Source organism: Oncorhynchus keta, chromosome 14, assembly GCF_023373465.1.
Source record: "Oncorhynchus keta strain PuntledgeMale-10-30-2019 chromosome 14, Oket_V2, whole genome shotgun sequence".
Lineage (NCBI taxonomy): Eukaryota > Metazoa > Chordata > Actinopteri > Salmoniformes > Salmonidae > Oncorhynchus > Oncorhynchus keta.
This window is the reverse complement of record NC_068434.1, coordinates 38,616,531-38,644,434: the sequence shown is the minus strand read 5'-3', so window position 1 is coordinate 38,644,434 and position 27,904 is coordinate 38,616,531. Positions and strand designations below refer to the sequence as shown.

The 27,904-nt window shown below is 42.0% G+C and overlaps 1 protein-coding gene across 5 annotated transcripts in view; it reads right to left on the bottom strand.

The window, feature by feature from the left end:
- Nucleotides 1–10,921, bottom strand: part of gnb1l (guanine nucleotide binding protein (G protein), beta polypeptide 1-like) — a 28,512-nt gene extending 17,591 nt beyond the window's left edge. Inside the window, exons 1-2 of one of the 5 annotated variants that reach the window (XM_052461734.1) lie at nt 10,800–10,921; nt 3,865–4,079 (exon numbers count right to left, since the gene is read on the bottom strand). The gene's annotated coding sequence lies outside the window, so the exon portion shown is untranslated. Of the gene's footprint in view, nt 1–3,864; nt 4,080–7,042; nt 7,134–10,799 lie in introns of those variants that run through there. The other 4 variants (XM_052461736.1, XM_052461732.1, XM_052461733.1 and 1 more) reach the window with 4 other exon arrangements.
- Between the last annotated feature and the right edge of the window lie 16,983 nt (nt 10,922–27,904).

Here is a 27,904-nt window from a genome sequence, read left to right as displayed (position 1 = left end):
ACGTTAGAATGGCGTGTATAAAAAAACTTTTTGTATTAAACTTAATTTGGCCACCATAAAAATAGAGTTCAATAACCCTGTAACATTCAGGACAACAAGCTGCTTTCTTAACGAGTAGCCTACCGCTTCCCCCCCTGATTCCTCTCATCCCGAGACTCGAACTCGGGACATCTGCCTCGCAAACGCAAACACACATGACCACCCTCCTGAGGTGTTCCAACCCAACACACTATTGAAAAGGCCTTCATCAAATTGCCCAAGGGGTGACACTTCAGGCTGATGAGTGAGTTTCACAGAACCCCATCTGCTACACTCACCTCCCAAACTCACTCCACAGTGACCCAAGTGGTTGAGCTCAGCACAACTGTAGATCCAAGTCCAGTGGCACCATTGTAAGGGACGTCACGCTGCCTGCTTAGCGAGTACCGCTTCCCCCTGATTCAGCTCATACGGAGACTCGAACTCAAGACTTCTGCCCCGAAAAGGCTCTTGGCCACCCTCCTGAAGCATTCCAACACATCATGCTATTACAAAAGGCCTTCTTCAATTGCGTAATGGGCAACACTTCAGGCCGAGGAGTGACTTTCACAGATCTCCACCTGCTGCACTAATACAGGTCTTCAAGATACAGCAAGGTTACTCCTTTAAAGAGCATAGTTTGGTGATTCATGCTTATGTGATGAGCAACCTGAAGACGTATTCGTTTGACCTGTTAGTTTCAGGTCTCCAGCAAGGGAAGTTATTATAAGGGTGTGACTGACTAGACAAAGACTGTGTTAGCCTGCTGAGCTAAAGCCTAGGGATTGGTCTTGTGACTAGGATTTGTCTATTTCGAGGAGGTCGTCAAAGGGGGGTGGATGAGCAACTTGTCTGAGACCTGCAAAGTTGCATTGTCTGGCGAACAGGAGACCTGGGTTAGAACCATTGAGATATAAAACAGTTCTATCTATGGTTAGAACCCCATCAGTCAAACTAACACGTCTTCAGGTCTCAGGCAATGTTGCTCATCACATGCATGGATCACCAAACCACCTCTGCTGCACTCTCATTAAAGGTGGTGCACAGATCCTCCGGAAATTGTTGTTGTGCAGGAGGCCTGATTTCAAACACAGTCAGTTATATTGGTGCTGTGATCTCTGAGTGTGAGGTCAAAGGGGGGATGAAACCTAACTGCGGTGGTTTGATGAACCATGCAATTTTGATGAGAAGGCCTAACCTTGCTGGAGACTTGAAGACTTGTGTCAGCTTCCTGAATTCCTCCCCATGGGTTTAAGCTAAGTGGGCTAACACAATCTTGTAAAATGCAGGAGACCTGGTTCAAAACCAGTCAGTCAGATATTAAACAAGGAGTAGAAAGGCTAGTCCCTGTGATCATCATAGAGGGGAGAGTCTTAGCTTTCAGGAATGGGGTCATACTAGCTTATAGACAAGACGGTTAAAACGCTAGAGCCAAATTCATAGGAAGGAAATCAATTCAACATGTCACATTGGTGGTTTCTGAAGCTAGAGGCTACTATTGACAACAGAGAGCGTTTGATTCTATATCTTTCTTGGCTGGCAAAGTACCAGGACGTTGTGTCTGTTTTTGAATCTGAATTTAGAGAACTGAATTTAAAAACTGAATCTGAATGCACCGGAGAAGTTGAATATATGAAACGTTGACAAACTTAAATTATTGGTTGTAAACTTGATACACGGACAATGAATGCAATATATAGCATATATATTGAAACTGAATATATAAATATTGAATATATAAATTGAAATGGAAATTTAAAGCTGAATGCAATTCATTCAATTCAGTTTCAAATCGTGAACGATAAATTCAAATTAATGAATTCAATGATTCAATTGCATTACCATCGAAAAACAAATTCAAGTTCATTATCTTAATACAAAGTTAAAAAATATGGAATTCAAATACAATCTCTGTTGGCACTGAAATCACTCCGTAAGAAACGTGAGAATAGGCCGATTTTGTTTCAAGACTTTTGTATTACTCCTTTTTCGACAATCTTAGTTTATAATCACACCCACCCCTACTCCTATAGGCTAACCCTTGCCCTCCACATCAGCACACGCTGAAACTGGAGCCGCAGGTATTTTGGAGAAGCTCATTTCAGAAGGTTATTGGTTCAATTGTCCATATTAATCTGTGAAGCTGAGAGAGACAGACCTCTGGACAGCCTCCCTAATTAAGAAGAGGGCACCTGCACCACCGTCTAACTCGAACCATCACAAAGACCACAGTCATCCCCAGTCCCACACCACTATCCCATTACCACTTCAGCCAGCCAGCCACCACTATCACACTATCACCCAGAGTCTGACCGCTCAAGCAGAGAGAAAGAGGATCCCCTAAAGCTTCTGGAATCGGTCACTGCATCATCATAAATGACTAGTCTAACCAGAAACCAGAGACATAGGCCTACATCTTAAGCATATTATAGGTTTACCACAAGCGACCTAATAATCTAAAGCAATGACTGTACAAAACATTAGGAACACCTGCTCTTTCCATTGCATAGACTGACCAGGTGAAAGCTATGAGCCCTTGACCAGGTGAAAGATATGTCAGTTGTTAAATCCACTTCAAAATCAGTGTAGATGAAAGGGAGGAGACAGGTTAAAGAATGCTTTTCTAGCCTTGAGGCAATTGAGACATGGATTGTGTACAGTGTATTCGAAAAGTTCAGACCCCTTCTCTTTCTCCATATTTTGTTATGTTACAGCCTTAATGTGAAATATATTCAATATTTTTCCCCCTAATCAATCTACACACAATACCCCATAATGACAAAGCGAAGACAGAAATACCTTTTTACATAAGTATTCCGACCCTTCGCTATGAGATTCGAAATAGAGCACAGGTGCATTCCGTTTCCATTGATCATTCTTGAGATGTTTCTACAACTTGATTGGAATCCACCTGTGGTAAATTCAATTGATTGGAAATTATTTGGAAAGGCACACACCTGTCTATATACGTCTCACAGTTGACAGTACATGTCAGAGCAATAACCAAGCCATGAGGTCGAATACATTGTCTGTAGAGCTCAGAGACAGGATTGTGTCAAGGCCATGATCTGTGGAAGGGTACCCCAACAATTTCTGCAGCATTGGAGGTCCCAATAACACAGTGGCCCCCCCAAAAAAGTTTGGAACCACCAAGACTCTTCCTAGAGCTGGCTGACCAGTCAAACTGAGCAATCGGGGGAGAAGGGCCTTGCTCAGGGAGAGGAGTTCCTCTGTGGAAATGGAAGAACCTTCCAGAAGGACAACCATCTCTGCAGCGCTACATCAATCAGACCTTTATGGTAGATTGGCCAGACAGTAGTCAGTCCTCAGTAAAAAGGCACATGACAGCCCACTTGGAGTTTGCCAAAAGGCACCTAAAGGGCTCTCAGACCTTGAGAAACAAGATTATCTGGATTGATTGAACCAAGATTGAACTCTTTGACCTGAATGCCAAGCCTTACGCCTGGAGGAAACCTGGCACCATCCCTACGGTGAAGCATGGTGTTGGCAGCATCATGCTGTGGGGATGTTTTTCAGTGGCAGGGACTGGGAGACTCCACAAATACAGGTATGCCAAGCTTGTAGTGTCATACCCAAGAAGACTAGAGGCTGTGATCGCTGCCAAAGACGCTTCAACAACATACTGAGTAAAGGGTCTGAATACATAAGTAAATGTGATAGTTATTTTTTTTTAAATATAAATGGGTGTAGATTGATGAGGGGAAAAAACTATAAATATATTTTAGAATAAGGCTGTAACGTAACAAAATGTGAAACAAGTCAAGGGGTTTGAATACTTTGTGTGCCATTCAGAGGATGAATGGTCAAGACAAAATATTTAAGTACCTTTGAACGCGGTATGGCAGTAGGTGCCAGGCTCACCGGTTTGAGTGTGTCAAGAACTGCAACGCTGCTGGGTTTTCACCACCACAGTTTCCCATGCGTATCAAGAATGGTCCGCCACCCAAAGGACATCCACCCAACTTGGCAACTGTGTGACGCATTGGAGTCAACATGGGCCAGCATCCTTTCGACACATGCCCCGACGAATTGAGGCTCTTCTGAAGGCAAAAAGGGGTGGAACATTAGGAAGGTGTTCCTAATGTTTTGTACACTCAGTGTAGTAACCTACATTGGGGTATGAAGACATTGAACAAAATGGCAACCGTAGAAGTTTGTGAAGATATATTAGTTAAGCCTGAGGTTGTGAAAGGATGGGTGGGAAGGCCAGGCTACATTCCATAGCTATTGTTGTGCTGTTTCTGTTGCCGTTTCTGTATGTGACAGGGAGGCTCACCCTGATAACAGGTGGATTAAGGTACCTTTCCCTTATTGTACTACTGCAGGCCTACAGCTCTTGGAGCTGGGCTGAGGCTCAACTAGTTTGGAACCACACTGTGCTTTCGTTGTACAAACACTGACTGCCTGGGCCTCAGAACATTCCTCCCCTGACCAACCGCCTGCATGTCAATCAAACACACTGGCTGTGCTTTGGGGGGGGGTGTTTGGATGATTGACAAGGAAACTACTGCAGTTGGGGAAATATCACAGAAGTAGGTTGCGCGCCCACCACCCAGCCTGCATCCCCCACAATAGAATGGTGAAGGTGGAAATAGAAACAACCCCATCTACCACACCACTGCTTCCTCAGTCCACTGTCCTCATCCTCTGTTTAGTGGCGTCAGCATTTCCAGAGCCGCTGCCTGTGATTGCCCCAACAATGGAGCTGTTGTGGTGGCTGGTTGTTAGCAAGTCAGCCAAAAACCCCAATACAAACATGTGGAAGGCAGTGAAACTACACAAATAAACAGTCCAGTGACAGGATGTCACTCAAACCCATTCAGAGAGGCTCTTCAATTGTTTCACGCTAACCTGAGGCGGCAACCAAGCAAACAAAGCTGTAATTGGTATTCTAGTCCAAATGTTGTATGAAAACTGATGTAAAATCAAGACAAATACTGTACTTTAGCGAAAAACTCACCAGAAGCGGCTGGGCGGAACAAACAGAGCGAGGCGGGTGGAAAGGACGGGACAGGCAGAGCCTGTATGCTAGCAGGATAGTCCATATCTCCAATCACCTTCGCTGATAGCGATGTTGTGTTTCTATTAAGTGGATGCGTTGATGTTATTTAACATGCCATGGTAAAGCCTTAACACGTAGCTACCTCTCAACTGAAATGAGCCTGGGAAACAAGTGAACAAAGACAACATTTCCCTGTGTGACTACAGAGCCAGACAAAATCACAAAAACAGAGACACATTCTAATTGAGCAAGGCGTCAAAGCAGAACAACCTGCCCGTCTGTCTTCGGTTGGGTCATTATAATTCAAAACAACGAGTTCTAAAATATATGACACACATAGTTGTAGCAGTAGGTCTATAGAAGGCAAATGGGACACTAGGCTAGTAGGCCACACACAATTGTGGAGGATCATCACTGTTGGGCAAACCACAGGTCTTAACCCCCCCAAGTTAATAAAACTAAATACCCGACATTTCAAAAATGATTGAACCAACAGATAACCATAAAACCAGTGGGTCAGTCAGGGAATTTGTCATATAGCCTACCCGCAAGAAATTATAGAAGGGTTAATTAAATTTGTGGGACAGGGAGGAAGGGAATAATAAATCACATTGACTGATTAATATACCTGAGCTCCTCCGGACCAGATCTGCCTGCCTGTCCCAGTGGGAAGAGCCAGGCAGCCAGGCCAGGGAGGGAAAGAGTAAGTCTCCTACTGGCCCTGTAACAGATAAGACAGCTCTGGTAATCTGACTCTAAGTCTGTGGATAAAGGCAGCGTGTCTCTTCTCGGCCCATCTGTCAACACCTGTGGGGTAATTAGGCCTAATTATGAGAGAGTCCGCTTCCCCTTCATGTTATTAAATAAGAGCCAGCTCCTCCAGCCAGGTATCGCTCAACACCGGCAAGGGGCTGGCGACCTTCAGATCAAACGCAGCCACTACCTGTGTCCCCTGCTCCGCAGAGCTTGCTGCTTATATGAAGGGGGGGGGGGGCTCAAAGTTGTGGAATAACGGCTGTCCAGACCACATTCCTTCAGTGGCTCTTTGGAGTTGGTAGCTGCCACTCACATGATAGTTAGCCACCCACCTGAGCTGCCCCTGTCATATTATGCCATTCATAAATACGAGCAGGACATACAGATCACAGGGAGGCTGTTATGGAAAATATACTACCCAGTCTCCCACTACCCATTATGTAGAGAGAACAGGGCCAGGGTCTGATTATAATCATCACATTTCAACCTTGATAAGCATGATGAAAATGACAAGCACCTTGCAGAGCATTCACACACACACACATTCTGAATAGCCTGCTTTTACAGGTTATTTTAATTAACAATATATTTCTACTACAGGTTTGACCTACTTGGCTAAACACATTACAGTAGGTTCCATGGCAACTAAGAAATGCCTCCTTTAGTGAGATCATACCTCAGCTATTAGTCATTTTTCTTTATTGGAACAGTCTTATCTTGCATTTCCCCCTTTTCTCACTGTTCCTCTGTGGGCACTTCCACTTCACTGGGGCCTGGCTTCATTGACTCTAACCATTAGTCAGCCTTTCTTCTGAGACCCTCCCCACATCTAGGGCTGTTACGGTGACTGTATTACCGCCTCACCGGTGGTCACGAGTCATGACCGTAGTCAAATTCCACATTACCTTTTTTAGTCACGGTTACAAGGATTCTCCAAGCTCTGATGCTGCCGATGGTCGTTAGTAGGCTATCAAACTTGCTAACGGGTACTATTGTCCCTTTAAATCCCTCTGACATCAATAGAAATATATATGAAAAATCTAATCAAACACTTCAGGAGAGCCCATCAGCTCAAGTTGCGCAACATTTCTATAGGCTATGTAATTGCGGGAGAAAACAGAGTGATGGCCGCTAATAAAAAGAGGAGGATCCCATCAGCTTTCTATAGGCTAGGCCTACTATATGTTTCTCAACTTTCCTAATATTACGCACATTGCTTCTCTTTACAACAGGAGTATAGCCTACCTGGCTGGCATGAAAATGAACCACGGGAAAAGCAGAGGACGAGCCAGCAGCAGCAGAGACAAGGAAACAGCCCTTGCCTTAGCCTAATTGTCTAAGAAAATTGAGGAGAGAGGAAACAAAACTTAATTAGGTCTATAATCAATAGCCTAACTGTTCAAATGTGCCTGGCTTTATAAATAGTCCATATTGACCTACAGAACTGAGACAGAATTTGCTTTTGTTGCCTGTTTGAGTGTTTAATAGCTTACTGATTCTGCGAGCACCATGGCAATGGCAAAATGTTGGATAAAGCAATTTCACAGATTCAGCTGTTTTTACATCTTTGCTATGCTGTAATAAAGGCTTTACAATTTATTTGGTTATAATAGACTGGTATTGCTTATCATTTATTCAGTGTTCTTTACACTGTTCGAAAGAGGCTCTCGCTCCTATACACTCATTTTTCTTGATCTCCTTATTGTTATAATTACTATTATTATGATCATCATTATAATAATAAGTAATGCCATTAGTAGGTTTAGTATAGCAGCCTTGTATAAACACCATCGAACTGTAGGCCTAAAAGCGCATCCTGGTTGGTCTTAATACCGTAACTTACTTAGGCCTATATTTCAATATATAGTGTGGTGCAGGGCTGCCCAACCCTCTTCCTGGAGATCAACTGTGCTGTAGGTTCTCAGTCCAACCCTAATTTAGCATATCTGATTCAGATAGTTAAGGTCTTGTTGAGCAGCTAATAAGTAGAACCAGGTGTGTTAAATTAGGTTTGGACAGAAAACCCAGAGGACAGTAGATCTCCAGGAAGAGGGTTGGGGAGCCCTGGCCTAGTGTATCACAAGACATTCATGCTTTGAAATGCAATCAAGCATTTTAGTTTTTAAATAAATATCAAAAACGGAGCTTTCAGCTTTGAATAATTAGCCGAAACAATAAATAAACGGCAATTCACGAACGCATGCAACCTTTTTTTTCTGTAATAAGGGCTTTAGATATATTTTTTCTCTCGTTAGAAACGACACTCCGGTACATGTATTGATTTAGTGTTGTTTACACTGTTCCAAACGGTCAGAAAAATGTATATTGTAATCTGACATCAACTTCATGACACACAATACCTCTCGCAACTCTTGCTCCTATACCCTCCTTTATCTGGATCTCCAGTAGTTTCCGCAACTAACTCAATGTCTTCCACAGATCTGACTTCCCCTTTCCCTCCTGAGCAACCAGTAAACATTCACCCGTTTCAAGTACATTTTTCACATCCTCCGCATCCATTTTACTGTCATGTGTTACTGTGTTCAGAGTTTGTTATAACCAATTTATTGATGTGATTATGATAGGCTATAGATCAGGCCCTATTGGTCACGTAAAGAGAGCAAGGGTCAAGGGAATAGGGGATGTTTTTCATAAACAAATTTGGGATTTCAGGAAACAGAAATGTTCAGTCTGAAACAAGTAATAAAATATACGGATAAAATGACGCGGCAGCTTCAGCACACACAGCGCAATAAACACTTGCTGTGGTGCATTTTTGCTGCAGTAGGGAGGAGAGCGAGACAATGTTAGCCAGTCACACAGACATTGGCTGTAAAAAACAATGTAAACAGTGTGACCGCCGGGCTCTTTCTTTAGTCAATTGTATGTCATAATTATTGAATCAAACAGTGTGTTTAAAGCATCAGACAGGCTCAGTGCATATGTAGTTGATTTTATTCAAACACATAGGGTGTGACTGTCTTGCGCTTTATTACAAATGCCAAGCCACTCACTGACCATTGTACATTGTACCAAATGGTAGGTTGGACCTCACTTTATATGCACAGAAAGATACATTTGTATGTGTTCATCTACAAAGCCCCTTTGGGTGAACTCACTCTTTCCCTCTGTAGTCTGGTTTACTTCACCACCAGCAGTTACCATACCCGGTCTGCTAGGTGCTTGCTACTTAAAGTCCCCAGGACATTCACAGTATTAGACAAGACTACCTTCTCTTCTTGTGCACCAGACTCATGGAATAATCTACAGTCCATGCTTCATCTAGATATGTTAGTGCCACTGAATTCATTTAAAATATTGATGGGAGACTCTGTTACAGAGGAGTGTAAATGCTTCTTTTTAGGCTGGATCATGTTGTTGTATTGTATTGTTGTATGTTTTAATTCTGTAATGTATTCATTGTTGCTGCCTTTCCTTGAAAAAGAGACTCTGGGTCTCAATGGGCTTTTCCTGGTTAAATAAAAGGTTAAATAAATCAAATAAATACATGGAAAATAAGTTTAAACATTTCGACCAATCAATTGGTTGAAAGAACAGGACGATTCTCGGTCGACCAATATTTGTTTTAGTCGGGGACCGCTGTACTATTGGAATATTTATTTCTCGCATAATAAAATAGGTCAACTTTTGTACTATAGGGGATAGTAGATTGATATAGGCCAGTCCTTTTGCTGTTCGTTAGGCCTACTCATCTTGTTGGCTGACAAAAAGTAAATGTGGATGGTTCTTCCAACATCTTCAATTTGCGCCTCGGAAGTCTTATCTCGCGTTTCCCTTTTCCTCCATGGGTATTTCCACTTCACTGGGGGCCAGGCTGCCTCGACTCTTTAACCATTAGTCAGCCTTTTCTTCCGACCCTCCCCACATCCCTGCCAATACTATCAGATTCTCCCGAGGAGGAAACCAACAAGCTGAATGGAGACCCGGGTCCATTATAAAACTCCAGTTTATTCAACAGCATAGGAAGTGGCAGGGACACACACGCTTTTATTGTGTGACTGATCGGCTGGTGGGGAGGGTATCTGGACTGGAATAACTTGACACCCCAGCACAGCGGCAGCTAGCCTAGATAGAGGGTAAAGTCAGACACAAGTGCACCCACTCCCACTGTCATTCATGGCGCCAATGGGGGGGGAAGAGGAGGCATTGTTCCCGTCAATGGCGTGACTGCTGAACTGGGGCCATGGAAGATAAGGGACTCTAATACCATACAAACCTCAATCAAGCAGGCAGGCACTGATGGAGCACTTTGTCGCTGCATCGTCCTGACTTAAGGCAACAGGTACCTCTGTCTTATCTGTTTGTATTATCACCAATTCCCTCCTCTTGTGGTTTTACCTGCACACTTCAGGATAGCGGGACATGAGGATTGGCTGCTATTCATCACCAGCCTACACCACTGTTGTACTCCTCTGGCTAACCACCTGATGTGCCCACTCCAAGACATAACAAATGAATAAAATTGACTAACTAGTTAGACAACTTTTTGGGCTCTCAATTTAATCACTGTTCTCATCTGCACTCTTGTATCACACATTCTCCTGACATGTTTAAAGTCTGTGCTTAATAACCTGTGTGACACTATTCTTCCTTGATAGTCTCTTACTAACGTTGGTGTTGAACAGGAAGCAGGGATCTAGCAGGGATTCATACCTAAGAGTTTGCTGTAAACAACGCAATCTAGATTGATTTACCTATACAGATGCAGTTATACTACAATTGTATGTATTGTCAACGTTTAAGATAATAATATTTAACTACTCGCTCGAAGCTTCTATCCCAGCTAACGTTAGCCTAGCTAGCACAGGCTTTCCAATGCAATGTGCTTATTAGCTATCTAAGTCCACAGGCTATCAACATTAGCAAAAAAAAAACACAGCACTAGCTCTTTAACGTGAGTCCAAATACCAGTGATACTAACAATAGGGAAAACGATACATTATCAATGTGCATGTCATTTGAAAGGTGTCAAGGAAGGTACCTTAGCAAAGCGTAGGGAAGCGATGCAAAACAAAGCGCCGGTTGAACTTGAAGGACCCTTCTTTTCAGTCGTCCTTACCAGTGCCTGCATTTTTTTTTTGCAGTTCATGCGCTGACATGGACCATTGAGCTTTTGGCTGTACCAACGCCAACTCAGTGCCCTTTTCTCTCGTAGTGTAAATGAAACAATTAGAATTTCTAAAGATTAGCCTACAGTAAATACAATACTAAAGAGACATTATCATGATAATATAACATAACATAATATAATGAATTATATGTTATATCAGATGTGTGCTGTGTGTACAATTCATTAAAGGCACAACCTAACACGTCTGAATCTGAGTGTAGGCCTATATGAATAGCCCAAGGACAATACAAATTTCACATTTATTAAATCTATCAGATTCAGTCATAGCATATGAAAATATGAAGCCCCATAAAAGCCACTCAACTTGTAAGGTGGTTACTAATAATACCACTGACAATTTAGCAATGCAATCTAAATATTCTCTGAATATGTTCAATCTGAAACCTGGATTTGACTTGAGAGATCCTGAGTCCCGTCAAAGACAGAATATGCTGTTTCTGGAGGTTTGAAAATAGACGAGTAGAATCTGCAAAACCTTTGGCAAGGTATAATACTGAGCAAACGAGACTATATTTAAAAAAAATAAAAAATTCAGTCTAATTGAGAAAGAGAAAAAAACAAGCCCCTAATCCACAGAGCACACAGTGTCCTTTCATGAGTGTGCTGGGAGAGACCTTTATTTGTCCATTCCTATCATAGAAAATAGGTTTCAAGCTCGGCTGGGTCTGAGCGAGAAGATTAGATGTAACCAGAGTGTTTTAAACCTCTTTAGGGGCCATGGATTAAGGCGGGAAGATGGCTACATTGAGCCATTCCCCCTCACTCCTAAATGAAACAATAAAGAATACAAGATCACAGGTGTTCAGTCAAAAATATTGTTAGGGACCAAGGAAGAATTTGGCATGAAGAAGAATTAATGTACAGTGTGACGTATTGTCTTTATGAGGGCTTGGAAATATGCCACACACATGGTCATGAATGATTACTTTACATCAACCACAGCTGAAAAACCAAAAAGAAGTGGGAGAGAAAGAACCATATTCCTGTAGCTAATGTGATGGGAGGGAGGAGGAAGATAATGCAGACAGTTGATGGAGGGAATGAAGAGGAGGGGAGAGGAGGAAGTAGGGGCGTCTGTGGTTAAATCAATTACAGCTAATGGAGGTGGCAGGATTATGACCCTTCAGTGGAGGGCCACAGGAACGTGTCTGCTGACTGGCCTGGTCAAATGCCATGCCCTACATCTTCATCAATTATTGGTGGCTGTGTCTCAGTTTACCCCGTGTGGATGACAATGTCTGCTAGCCCAGTGCACCTGGGTGCCAGTGCCCCGGTCTCCCTGGGTCAAAGGAGGGGGGGGGTTACTATGATCACTATTATCCATCCAACCAAGAGAGAAGGGGCAAGCAGGTCATCTTACAGCTCATCACCAAATTAGAAAGGCTTTAGGTTGGCCAGCCCAGCCGGGTCCTGTTGTAGGTTGGACCTGACCATGCAGCCAAACCGTAGATAGAACTAGAATCAGTCTCCTGTCACTCACTCAGAATGGTCTTCTCTCTCACCACAGAGATACACCAACCATCCAGTGCAAAACACTCAACAAGACTGCAGCGTTAGTTCATGGATACATACCATACAGTAATGGATAAATACTATACAGTAATGGATAAATACTATACAGTAATGGATAAATCCCATATAGTAATGAATACATACCATACAGTAATGGATACATTCAGTAATGGATACATACCATACAGTAATGGATACATACCATACGGTAATGGATAAATACTATACAGTAATGAATACATACCATACAGTAATGGATACATTCAGTAATGGATAAATACCATACAGTAATGGATACATACCATACAGTAATGAATACATTCAGTAATGGATAAATACCATACAGTAATGGATAAATACCATACAGTAATGGATACATACCATACAGTAATGGATACATACCATACAGTAATGGATAAATACCATACAGTAATGGATAAATACCATACAGTAATGAATACATTCAGTAATGGATAAATACCACACAGTAATGAATACATTCAGTAATGGATAAATACCATACAGTAATGAATACATTCAGTAATGGATACATACCATACAGTAATGGATACATACCATACAGTAATGGATAAATACCATACAGTAATGGATAAATACCATACAGTAATGGATACATACCATACAGTAATGGATACATACCATACAGTAATGGATAAATACCATACAGTAATGGATACATACCATACAGTAATGGATACATACCATACAGTAATGGATACATACCATACAGTAATGGATACATACCATACAGTAATGGATACATACCATACAGTAATGGATAAATACCATACAGTAATGAATACATACCATACAGTAATGGATACATTCAGTAATGGATAAATACCATACAGTAATGGATAAATACCATACAGTAATGGATACATACCATACAGTAATGGATACATACCATAAAGTAATGGATACATACCATACAGTAATGAATACATACCATACAGTAATGGATACATTCAGTAATGGATACATACCATACAGTAATGGATACATACCATACAGTAATGGATAAATACCATACAGTAATGGATACATACCATACAGTAATGGATACATTCAGTAATGGATAAATACCATACAGTAATGGATAAATACCATACAGTAATGGATAAATACCATACAGTAATGAATACATTCAGTAATGGATAAATACCATACAGTAATGGATAAATACCATACAGTAATGGATAAATACCATACAGTAATGAATACATTCAGTAATGGATAAATACCATACAGTAATGGATAAATACCATACAGTAATGGATAAATACCATACAGTAATGGATAAATACCATACAGTAATGGATACATACCATACAGTAATGAATACATTCAGTAATGGATAAATACCATACAGTAATGGATAAATACCATACAGTAATGGATACATACCATACAGTAATGGATAAATACCATACAGTAATGGATAAATACCATACAGTAATGGATAAATACCATACAGTAATGGATACATACCATACAGTAATGGATAAATACCATACAGTAATGGATAAATACCATACAGTAATGGATACATACCATACAGTAATGGATAAATACCATACAGTAATGGATACATTCAGTAATGGATACATACCATACAGTAATGGATAAATACCATACAGTAATGGATAAATACCATACAGTAATGGATACATACCATACAGTAATGGATACATACCATAGAGTAATGGATACATACCATACAGTAATGAATACATACCATACAGTAATGGATATATACCATACAGTAATGGATACATACCATACAGTAATGGATACATAGCATACAGTAATGGATACATACCATACAGTAATGGATACATACCATAGAGTAATGAATACATACCATACAGTAATGGATATATACCATACAGTAATGGATACATACCATAGAGTAATGAATACATACCATACAGTAATGGATATATACCATACAGTAATGGATACATACCATACAGTAATGGATACATACCATACAGTAATGGATACATACCATAGAGTAATGAATACATACCATACAGTAATGGATATATACCATACAGTAATGGATACATAGCATACAGTAATGGATACATAGCATACAGTAATGGATACATACCATACAGTAATGGATACATACCATACAGTAATGGATACATACCATACAGTAATGGATATATACCATACAGTAATGGATACATACCATAGAGTAATGAATACATACCATACAGTAATGGATATATACCATACAGTAATGGATACATACCATAGAGTAATGAATACATACCATAAAGTAATGGATACATACCATACAGTAATGAATACATACCATACAGTAATGGATATATACCATACAGTAATGGATACATACCATACAGTAATGGATACATAGCATACAGTAATGGATACATACCATACAGTAATGGATACATACCATAGAGTAATGAATACATACCATACAGTAATGGATATATACCATACAGTAATGGATACATACAGTGGAAACTGGAACATTAACATCAAATCTATAGGACACATGTTTATTGCTTGTGTTGTGCCTCTAATACCTGTTATTATTCAACTAAATTATATATTCTTGTTGACAGCAAAGAAACTTAATACCAAGTATATGACCCAAGAACAAGGCAATTGAGCCATTTCTTTTAGATAACACAGCTAAAAGCAACAACCCTTAGTGATCCATCAGACACTATCTGTCTAGATCTCCGTCTACCATCCCGCACCATGCTGCATCATGCTGTCTAACACTGTCTGCCATGCTGCATCATAGTGTGTAACCCTGTCTTTCATGATGCACCATGCTGTCTAAACCTGTCTACCATTCTGTCTAACTCTGTCTGCCATGCTGCACCATGCTGTCTAACTCTGTCTACCATGCCGCGCCATGCTGTCTAACCCTGTCTACCATTCTGTCTAACCCTGTCTACCATGCTGCATCATGCAGTCTAACCCTGTCTACCATGCCACGCCATGCTGTCTAACTCTGTCTACCATGCTGCACCATGCTGTCTAACTCTGTCTACCATGCTGTCTAACTCTGTCTACCATGCTGTCTAACTCTGTCTACCATGCTGCAACATGCTGTCTAACCCTGTCTACCATGCTGCATCATGTTGTCTAACTCTGTCTACCATGCTGCACCATGTCGTCTAAGCCTGTCTACCATGCTGCATCATGTTGTCTAACTCTGTCTACCATGTTGTCTAACTCTGTCTACCATGCTGCACCATGTCGTCTAAGCCTGTCTACCATGCTGCATCATGTTGTCTAACTCTGTCTACCATGTTGTCTAATCCTGTCTACCATGCTGCATCATGCAGTCTAACCCTGTCTACCATGCCGCGCCATTCTGTCTAACTCTGTCTACCATGCTGTCTAACTCTGTCTACCATGCTGCACCATGCTGTCTAACTCTGTCTACCATGCTGCATCATGCTGTCTAACTCTGTCTACCATGCTGCACCATGCTGTCTAACCCTGTCTACCATGCTGCACCATGTTTTCTAACTCTGTCTACCATGCTGCACCATGTTGTCTAATCCTGTCTACCATGCTGTCTAACTGTCTACCATGCTGCATCATGCTGTCTAACCCCGTCTACCATGCTGCATCATGTTGTCTAACTCTGTCTACCATGCTGCACCATGTTTTCTAACTCTGTCTACCATGCTGTCTAACTCTGTCTACCATGCTGCATCATGCTGTCTAACCCCGTCTACCATGCTGCATCGTGTTGTCTAACTCTGTCTACCATGCTGCACCATGTTTTCTAACTCTGTCTACCATGCTGCACCATGTTGTCTAATCCTGTCTACCATGCTGTCTAACTCGGTCTACCATGCTGCATCATGCTGTCTAACTCTGTCTACCATGCTGTCTAACTCTGTCTACCATGCTGCACCATGCTGTCTAATCCTGTCTACTATGCTGCACCATGTTGTCTAATCCTGTCTACCATGCTGCACCATGCTGTCTAATCCTGTCTACTATGCTGCACCATGTTGTCTAATCCTGTCTACCATGTTGTCTAATCCTGTCTACCATGCTGTCTAATTCTGTCTACCATGCTGTCTAATCCTGTCTACCATGCTGCACCATGCTGTCTAATCCTGTCTACCATGCTGTCTAACTCGGTCTATCATGCTGCACCATGCTGTCTAATCCTGTCTACCATGCTGTCTAACTCGGTCTATCATGCTGCACCATGCTGTCTAATCCTGTCTACCATGCTGTCTAACCCTGTCTACCATGCTGTCTAATCCGGTCTTCTGTGCTCCACCATGTTGTCTAATCCTGTCAACCATGCTGTCTAACTCTGTCTGCCATGCTGTCTAACTCTGTCTACCATGCTGCACCATGCTGTCTAACTCTGTCTACCATGCTGCACCATGCTGTCTAACTTGGTCTACCATGCTGCACCATGTTGCACCATGTTGTCTAATCCTGTCTACCATGCTGTCTAATCCTGTCTACCATACTGCACCATGCTGTCTAACCCTGTCTACCATGCTGCCCTAGGCTGTCTAACCCTGTCTACCATGCTGCACCATGCTGTCTAATCCTGTCTACCATGCTGTCTAACCCTGTCTACCATGCTGCACCATGCTGTCTAACCCTGTCTACCATGCTGCATCATGCCGTCTAACCCTGTCTACCATGCCATTTAACCCGGTTTACCATGCTGTCTAACCTTGTCTACCATGCCGTCTAACCCGGTCTACCATGCCATTTAACCCGGTTTAACATGCTGTCTAACCCTGTCTACCATGCCGTCTAACCCGGTTTACCATGCTGTCTAACCCTGTCTACCATGCCATTTAACCCGGTTTACCATGCTGTCTAACCCTGTCTACCATGCCATTTAACCCGGTTTAACATGCTGTCTAACCCGGTTTACCATGCTGTGCCATGCTGTCTTTCGTTTGGTTCAGAACCCTTAATGACAGTGGAGCAGACTCTCACAGAACTGCAGCCAGCCAGGGCCACATCTGCATGGCTGTGGGAACTGGCAAAGCCTTTCAACAGTCACCACAGCATGAGCTATCCATTACAACTACCAGGAAATGTTCATCCTTATATCCAGCTAATCCTCAAGCATTCTCCATTTTTTTTAGGTATATAATTTTGTCAGGTAAACTTAGTGTTGGAAATACCCGAAGAAGAGGAGTAGAGGTATTAGGATAATGTGGAGAGTGCTGTGGAGACCACCTGTATCTACTGTCTACAGACCTTCAAAACACCGACAAACACTTGCCACTATAAGTCATCACCTTGCACTGCGCTCAAGAAATTCTCACACGGGAATAATAAACAATGTACTTTGAGGTTTTTGTCCATCATGTATCCAGTGGATGTGGTTAAGTCTGAAGTCGACTCTAGGCAGTGACTCTTTCAGAGGATTTTGGCCAATGGGCCACAGTCCAGTCTTACCAAAATGTATATTGGAAGACTAAAGTTTGAAGTTAAGCATTCAACATCCTGGTGAATCCAATGATTAATACTGTTCAAGGAAGGGCTCTCATACCAAGCACAGATGTCTGTATAGGTTAATTGGAAAATTTGAAGCATAACAATGATTTTTCATTACATTAAAACAATACAAATCTTACATGATGCTGGAGTTTTGTTCTGTAAGAAAATCTAGTGTGTGTGAGTGTGAGAACGAGAGGGAGAGAATAATAGTGTGTGTGTGGGAGGTTTGGGGTAGATGTGCACAACCAGGTATTATGGAAAATGTGATCCATGGGTTCTCCCAGGTCCTGCTGTTTTTGTTGGATGTCAGTGATGAAGTGAGGTGGGCTGTTGGCTTGGGGTGCGAGCGGAGAGATCTCAGGCCAGGGAAGGTGAGGAGAGATGGGTGAGGCCGGAGCGCAGGGGAGGCTACCTAACACACTTTTAATGAAGACCCTGGCCTGCTCAGCCTGCATTGGGAGATCACAACAGAACATAGCAGATGCACTGTCATAATCAGCAACACCACCATTAAGACATCCTCCCCTGGACTGGTCGAGAGGAGGGGAAGCACACAGTGTCTGAAGTTAATATTCTTATCAGGGCTTTGTGAAACTCCCCCCTCCTGCTGGCGCGGATGGTGCAGCCCTGGCTGTTTCTCATGGTCTCATGGTCACTTACTGCAAGAGTCAGCCACAGCAGGGAAAGGATACATACCCTGCTCCTGGAACTCCTCCATATTTACAGGGAAAGTTGGGATTTCTCCCCAAGTTCATGTCCTCTTGACTTTCCCATCCCAGCCAGTGGAAGTGGCAGGGGCAGGGACAGGGAGCTATTTTGTCACTGGCTAAAAGGTGAGTGACTAACACAACAGGATGCTGTTCCAACAGTATAGGCCTCCACATAATGATCACCCTGCCTATACTCTGGCACTGAGCTCATTTGTCATAACGTATGACACAGGGCCAAAGGGCTACATTACATACACAAATTACTGTAGTTATATATATATATATATACTGGCCTATGTGCATTGATCCTGAGATTTGCTGCCCGGCCGTGAGACTGACGTCCCTTTTATAGAACAGTCATGTTAAAACAGCGGGAGTCATTTCGTGTGCACAGGGGTATACATTTGGAACGCTCTTCTCTCGGGTTCTACAACAGCGAGCTCCTAAAGTACTGTGACAGTGGCAATTATGTTGTTTTGGCTCTGTACTCAGCACTTTGTATTTGAAAGACAATGACTATGGAGTTTAAAGTGCAGACTGTCAGCTTTATTTTGAGGGTATTTCCATCCATCGGGTGAACTACAGCACTTTTTGTACATAGTCCACCAAATTTTAGGAGACCAAACGTATTGGTACAAATTCACTTCTATGTGTATTAAAGTAGTCAAACGTGAAGTATTTGGTCCCATATTCCTAGCACACAATCATTACATCAAGCTTGTGACTCTACAAACTTTTTGGATGCATTTGCTGTTTGTTTTGGTTGTGTTTCAGATTATTTTGTGCCCAATAGAAATAAATGGTAAATAATGTATTGTGTCATTTTGGAGTCACTTTTATTGTTTCTAAAAAGGTCTACATTAATGTGGATGATACCATGATTACGGATAGTCCTGAATGAATCATGAATGAGAAAGTTAACCTCCCGTTATGGGATGCAACCTGCAAAGTTACATTTACATTTACATTTAAGTCATTTAGCAGACGCTCTTATCCAGAGCGACTTACAAATTGGTGCATTCACCTTATGACATCCAGTGGAACAGCCACTTTACAATAGTGCATCTAAATATTTTAAGGGGGGTGAGAAGGATTACTTTATCCTATCCTAGGTATTCCTTAAAGAGGTGGGGTTTCAGGTGTCTCCGGAAGGTGGTGATTGACTCCGCTGTCCTGGCGTCGTGAGGGAGTTTGTTCCACCATTGGGGGGCCAGAGCAGCGAACAGTTTTGACTGGGCTGATGATACAGCCATATATTCATGTGCTCCTTCTCTGGTTCAGGCTGTTGAAGAGCTCCAGACTGCTTTTCAGTCACTGCAGGTCTCCCTTTATGGTCTCAAACTGGTCTTAAATGTACAAAAAAATTAATTAATGACCTTTACCAGAGCTAGAACTCTGCCTGAGAAATTTAGCATTGTCACACGTGGTGGCTTGTCCATTGAAAAAGTGTCATCCTCCAAATACCTAGGTGTTTGGTTGGATGACAAGTTGTCCATGTGGATAATCTTGTGACAAAGCTTCAATTGAAATTGGGTTTTTATTTTCGTAATAAGGCTTGCTTCCCGCTAATGACTAGAAATAAGCTTGTTCAGGCCACTTTTCTCTCTGTAAATGATTATGGTGACTTGTTGTATATGCATGCAGCCTCCTCCGTCTTACAGAGACTGGACTCTGTTTATCATGCAGCCTCCTCCGTCTTACAGAGACCGGACTCTGTTTATCATGCAGCCTCCTCCGTCTTACAGAGACTGGACTCTGTTTATCATGCAGCCTCCTCCGTCTTACAGAGACTGGACTCTGTTTATCATGCATCCTTGCGCTTTATTACAAATGCCAAGCCACTCACTGACCATTGTACATTGTACCAAATGGTAGGTTGGACCTCACTTTATATGCGCAGAAAGATACATTTGTATGTGTTCATCTACAAAGCCCTTTTGGGTAAACTCACTCTTTCCCTCTGTAGTCTGGTCTACTTCACCACCAGCAGTTACCATACCCGGTCTGCTAGGTGCTTGCTACTTAAAGTCCCCAGGACATTCACAGTATTAGACAAGACTACCTTCTCTTCTTGTGCACCAGACTCATGGAATAATCTACAGTCCATGCTTCATCTAGATATGTTAGTGCCACTGAGTTCATTTAAAATATTGATGGGAGACTCTGTTACAGAGGAGTGTAAATGCTTTTTTAAAGCTGGATCATGTTGTTGTATGTTTTAATTCTGTAATGTATTGATTGTTGCTGCCTTCCCTTGAAAAATAGACTCTGGGTCTCAATGGGCTTTTCCTGGTTAAATAAATACAATTGTAATGGTGAGAGGGTGGCATGTCTTGGGGGTATGATATTTGTGCATCTGTAACTTTCTCACTTATTATCATTACTCACAATTAATTTGTTCCAATACTAAAATGGGATACACACACACACACACACACACACACACACACACACTACAAAAAGTGCTGTAATTTCTAAACGGTTCGCCAGATATGGATGAAAATAACCTCAAATCCAAAGTGCTGGAGTACAGAGCCAAAACAACAACAAAAATCCACTGTCCCAATACTTTTGGAGCTGACTGTATATCTACAGGGAGTGTTATAGCAGACACACACACATACATCCAGAACATGCCAGCCATCTCTCACAAGATCATTATGACAAACAAAATGCCAGAGATAAAAGAGTACTGGTGAGTACCAGAACAGAAACGAAATTAGTGCATGGCAGTGTGCGTGTGTGTGGTTTTCATTTATATGCTGGCAGGCGGTCGCACCACATACACACAGACAGGCATAACTTGAGCTGGCTAAACAGGAAAGAGGGCATAAATCAGGACCGCAAACGACAGGCACCCCGGGGCTATCCCAGCATGCAATCTGTCAGTGTTGCACAACGAGCCCATCTCTGCAGCTCTGTCTTTTTCTGTCTGTGGTAGGAGCGTCAGGACAGTCAGAGGAGAATGTAATCTTTTGGTTCTGCCAGTCAAGATCCCCCCCTCCTCCCAGCTAAACCCCAAGCTAATGTTTTGGCTGTAAAGTGGGGTTATAGTGTCATGGCGGGAGAAGATAAGTCTTTGATTTATGGCTATCTGTGTCAATTTGATAACACAAGGGCCCCAGGGCAAACGCATGCAGAAGTGATACATTTGGAAGGAAATTGTCATCTGGACATTACACTGCTGATGCTTTTCCTTTTCCCTTAATGGTTATAGGAAGCTGGGACCTTAAAACAAGCTTGTAATCAGCTTGATGCTTATTTGGAGTTAAGATATCTCTGAATACTAATATCCATCTGTGAATACATTGGCATAGAGGCTATACACAAAATTGCTATATAGTGTAATATCATTTCAAATGATTGAGACTATTTTAAAGGGATTTTCCAGTTCTTTTGTATACGTTTTAGCCAGTAGTTCTGAAAGTAGGCTCACGAGCCAAAAGTGGTCGGTGAAAATCTCTCTCATCAACACAATCTTCACACTCAATTAGTGCAAATATGTACAAAAAGTATGTTATGCATTTTTGTGTGGCTTAATTCGTAGGAAAACACATTTTTGTGCCGATATTCATTTAGAGGCAAACATCGTAACAATCTTTCAAAAGTTATTAGAGCAATGCATGATGTGCAATGTTGCTCTCCACTGCCTTTTTTGTGTCCCACATTTATTTATATAAAAAAACAAACGTGTTAACAACCCAATATTGTTAATCAACCAGGTTGTCAACAAACTAAAAGAATAACACTATACCAAGGCCATTGTCATAATTGAGTAAAGATACCTTAATAGAAAATGACAAGTAAAAGTCACCCAGGAAAATATTACTTGAGTAAAACTCTAAACATATTTGGTTTTAAATATGCTTGAGTATCAAAAAGTAAATGTGATTGCTAAAATATACTTAAGCATCAAAAGTAAAAGTATAAATCATTTCAAATATCAGAGATCGTCATCTAGATTCAGTCATGTGCCAATTTTTTCTTGAGCGATGAGCAGGGGGCCGTAACATAGTTGCAAATCATTTGAAGACTGCAAACATAACGCAAGAAGCCTAAACAGATAATAATATTTGACTAAAACATTATTTCAAACCTTGCTTACATTTGTATACTATCTCGTACACTGAAGGTACAAAACATTAGGAACACCTTCCTAATATTGAGATGCACACTTTTCCCCCTCCCCTCAGGAGACATGGAAAGAGCAGGTGTTCCTAATGTTTTGTACAGTCAGTGTATATCTCTATTATGCGTGGAAATACTTTGGATTTCCTCAATTAAAATCACTTGGAGCGGATTTGTTTGTGTTTTTAAAGTCTTATGTCCAACAATAAAAAAAACACAAAAAATGCTCAAAAAACATATTAAGCAAACCAGACGGCACCATTTTCTTTATTTTTTAAATTCTTTACAGAAAGACAGGGGCAGACACATCATTTACAAAGCACGAGTGTTTAGTGAGTCTGCCAAATCAGAGGCAGTAAGGAAGACCAGGAATGTTCTCTTCGATAAGTGTGTGAATATAACGAGTAATTTTGGGTGTCAAGGAAAATGTATGGAGCAAAAAGTACATTATTTTCTTTAGGAATGAAGTGAAATAAAAGTAAAAGTTGTCAAAAATATAAATAGTATAGTACAGACACCCCAAAAAACGACTTATGGTACTTTAAAGCATTTTTACTTAAGTACTTTACACCACCAGTAATAAGGAAGGTTCTTGTGTGGCCAGACCTGACTAGATGATTTAGGAGTTGAGGTAGGTGATTATAATTACATATTTTATTGACATCTGGAAGTCAAAGCCGGAAAAATGGCCAGAGGCGCTGGTGTCCTACGTAGGGTTGTGGTGGCTGGCTGGTGGGTGAACCAGTTTAGACAGAGAAACCTCAGCCCATAGTACATCTCTCTCGCTGTGTCTCTGTGTGTCTCTCTCTGTCTCATACAGAAACCCACTTCTCCTCCTTAGATAATGGCCTAAGAAGCCATGTGTAATAAATTAAGTTCCATTCCAGCATGTTTCTGTCCTTATCTGATGTTGATAAGCCCATGTCACAGCCTTCACCTCCACTGAGGAGAGTAGAACTACCATCAGGACAGGACCCCACTGTGTTCGCTCAAACTCAGTTTCCCCCCACCTCAGACTCAGTTATAAGCCATGTCTTTCCCCAGCTGTAACAGAGTGAGGATGGATTCAGGGTGACGAAAAGGTGACTTGCGGATGACCCTTTGCTGGGGCCTTCTATTGGGGTCATTCTTGAATTGCGGTGGGAATACTGTCCCTTGACTTTGGCACCATGTAAAAACACTTTAAAACATGTTCAGTTTAATTTAACTGAGCATCAAGTCTGTGTCCAAATTGCGAAGGAATTAAAAAATGGTCCACACGCGCACAGCCGTTAATAAGGAGTTTGAAATGGTTTGGCATAGGTGCTCAAATCCTCAAAAAGTTATACAGCTGCACCATTGAGAGCATCTTGACTGGCTGCATCACTGCTTGGTATGGCAACAGCACCGCCCTCGATCACATGGCGCTAGAGGGTGGTGCGGACAGCCTAGTACATCTCTGAGACTGAGCTCCCTGCCATCCAGGAACTCTATCAGGTGGTGAAGACCTGGAAAATGGTTAAAGACTCCAGCCACCCAAGCCATAGACTGTTCTCTCTGCTTCCGCACGGCAACCGGTACCAGTGCACCAAGTCTGAAACCAACAGGGGCCTGAATAGCTTTTATCCCCAAGCCATAAAACTGCTAAATAACTAACGAAAAGGGGTAATATGTACATATAGGTAGGGGTAAAGTGACTGCATAGATAATAAACAGATAGTAGCAGCAACGTGTGTGAATATTGTGAATGTATGTGTGTGTGTGGCGTCAATATGCATGTGTGTGTGTGTGTGTGTTGGAGTGTTCGTGTAGTACGTGTGGGTGTGTGGTTAGAGTCCAGTGAGTGTACTTCGAGCCTGTGCTAAAAAAATTATAATAGATAAGACTAAAATAAGGGGGTCAATGTATATGGTCTGGGTAGCCATTTGATGAACTATTCGGCAGTCTTATGGCTTGGGGGTAGAAGCTGTTAAGGAGCCTTTTGGTCCCAAACTTGGCACTCTAGTAGTGCTTGCCGTGCGGTAGCAGAGATAAGTCTATGAATTCCGGTGGCTGGAGTCTTTGACACTTGTTAGGGCCTTCCTCTGACACCGCCTGGTATAGAGGTTCTGGATGGCAGGGAGCTTGGCCCCAGTGAAGTACTTGGCCATACGCACTACCCTCTGTAGCCCCTTGCGGTCGGATGCCGAGCAGTTGCCATACCAAGCAGTGATGCAACCAGTCAGGATGCTCCTGATGGTGCAACCGTAGGATCTGAGCATGCCAATTCTTTTCAGCCTTCTGAAAACTAATAGGCATTGTCGTGCCGTCCTCATGACTGTGTTGGTGTGTTTGGACCATGATAGGTCCTTAGTGATGTGGACACCAATGAACTTGAAGCTCTCAACCTTCTCCATTACAGCCCCGTCGATGTGAACGGGGGTGTGATCGGCCCTCCTCATCCTGTAGTCCACGTTCAGCTCCTTTGTCTTGCTCACATTGAGGGAGAGGTTGTTGTCCTGGCACCACACCCTCTCTGACCTCCTCGTCGGTGATCAGGCCTACCACTGCCGTGTCACTGGCAAACTTAATGATGGTGTTGGAGTCGTAAGTGACTATGCAGTTGTGGGGTGAACAGGGAGTACAGGAGGGGACTAAGCACGCACCCCTGAGGGGCCCCCAGTGTTGAGGGTCAGCGTGGCAGATGTGTTGTTGCCTACGGTCACCATCTGGGGGCGGCCCATCAGGAAGTCCAGGATCCAGTTGCAGAGGGAGGTGTTCAGTCCCAGGGTCCTTAGTTTAGTGATGAGCTTTGTGGGCACTATGGTGTTGAATGCTGAGCTGTAGCATATTGTCTTGTTGGAAAGTCCACAAACGGCCAAGTCCCAGCCTTCTGGCAAAGGCAACCAGATTTTCAGCCAAAATTGCCTGGTACTTGGTGGAATTCATTATGCCATCAATCTTAACCAGCGCCTCTTGGCCTCTGGAATTAAAACAGCCCCAAAACATCACTGACCCACCACCATATTTCACAGTGAGTATGAGGTGCCTCTCCTTGTTTGCATCTGTGTTTCGATGCCAAACATGCCGATGCTCATCTGACTGGAGCACCTTCTTCCAATCACAATTGAAATGACATTTGGCAAATTCCAAGCGCTTGTGTCTGTGTCTTGGGGTCATTAAGGCCTTTCTTCTGGCAACCCTTCCAAAGAGCGTGTGGTTGTAGAGTTGGCCTGCAATTATTTCAGTGATTCTTGGGGCTGTTGCTTCTCTCACGATCCTCCTCCATATCCTGGGGGGGGCTAAATGCATTTGTGTCCTCTGCCCGTGAGGTTTTCAACTGTTCCATATCTTTATATTTTTTTAAATAATTAACAGTGCTCAGTGTATATTCAATCGTTTGTGGATCTTCTTGTAGTCATTAACAGATTTATGAAGGTCTACGACCATCTGTCTCTTTTGAACTGACAGTCCTTTTGTTTTCTTCATGGTGTTGGATGACAAAGGGATATTGCATGCCCGTTACCTGATTTTTATACCCTAGTTAAAAAGGAAGTGATGTAATGGCTCAATATAGTTCCTTAACACTTAGATAAACTTAAATAAGTGGAATTTAATTCCTGGTTTAATGTTGGTAGATGTTATTTACAATAATATTTAATTGATTTTGAATTAAATCAATAAATTATTTTGTTGGGTTCCATTGAAACATTAATAAAGTACAGTATTTTTCACATGTTTGGTATTTTGAGTTTCTCTCTCTCAAATGATATTGTTTTAAGTATTGTTTGTGCATTGCCAGTCAGGGGTGCCAGTAGTTTTGGAGACCACTGTACATTTGAGGATTCCATTGATCATTTGGTGTCTAAATCCAAGGTTTCACTTGGTGTTTGTCAGTTTAAATGAAGGGAAACAATATTGAAAGCAAAATGAATAATCATATCACTACACAGCTTATATTTGATCATTTGTGGTCTCCATTTCAGTAAATGTACCTAAACATTTTCATTAGCGTTACCATCATTGGTGTTACTACTCCTAATGGTGGCACAATGTTAACATAATGGTCTTTAAAAAGTAATTAAGTCATTAAACTACCATATTAGTTGAATTAGAATGGGAAGGTGCACCTAAATATATTTAAAGACGGAATCTGTCTTAGGGGCTGCCCCCACCACCATTATTGTTTATGTTGCTGAGCTGAGGTGCGTCACACAGCATGGTAAAACAGTTGTGTGCTCTTCTATCACACGTGCAATATCACCTGTCAGCCGTTGATAGCCATGGAGGACCTACAGAGATCACCCCCAATCTGATATTTTCTTTCCTTCATGAATTTTTTCAACATATGAAATATGACCAAATATTCCCCTGTGTAAAGTTAACAGAAAGTACATTTATTACATTAGTTCATCACCAATGTTCAATTTGATGTATCAGTCACCATTAATTAGGCTTACCACACTTTCTTCAAAAAATCTTCGAGCTAAATGTCTCAAACTTGGGAGACCAGACAGTACAGAATATTACACACCGGTTTGAGTCTCACCTCGACTACTCATGACCATTAAGGGAACCTTCTAATTCTCCTTTAAACTAGAATATGTAACTTTCTGGGCAACTAATAAAATGTACATAGAAATGTGAGTTATGGATCTGTCATTCTCCTCGAAAGCAAGTCTAACTCTTTTCCTTTTACCACCCTCCAGCAGCACCTCACCCTGTCCAGGCATTTGGGCTCCCGAATGGTGCAGTGGTCTAAAGCACTGCAAGAGGCGTCACTACAGTCCCTGGTTCGAATCCAGGCTGTATCACATCCGAGCGTGATTGGGAGTCCCATAGAACGGCGCACAATTGGCCCAGCGTCGTCCGGGGTATGTTGTCATTGTAAATAAGAATTAGTTCTTAACTGACTTGCCCAGTTAAATAAAGGTTACCTAAAAAAATAATTGTCCCCTATTCATTTCTGAGGGATAATCCTCACCTGTTTTAGCATTTTTTAGTTCCAGCATATTTTTTACGCAAATGTTTACACAAGACAGGAATTTGTCTCATTCCTCCCAGGGCTTTGGGCCCGGCCGTGGGGCTGTGTACCCTTTGTGTGTGTTGCTGTATATGTGTCATTGGTGTGTGTGT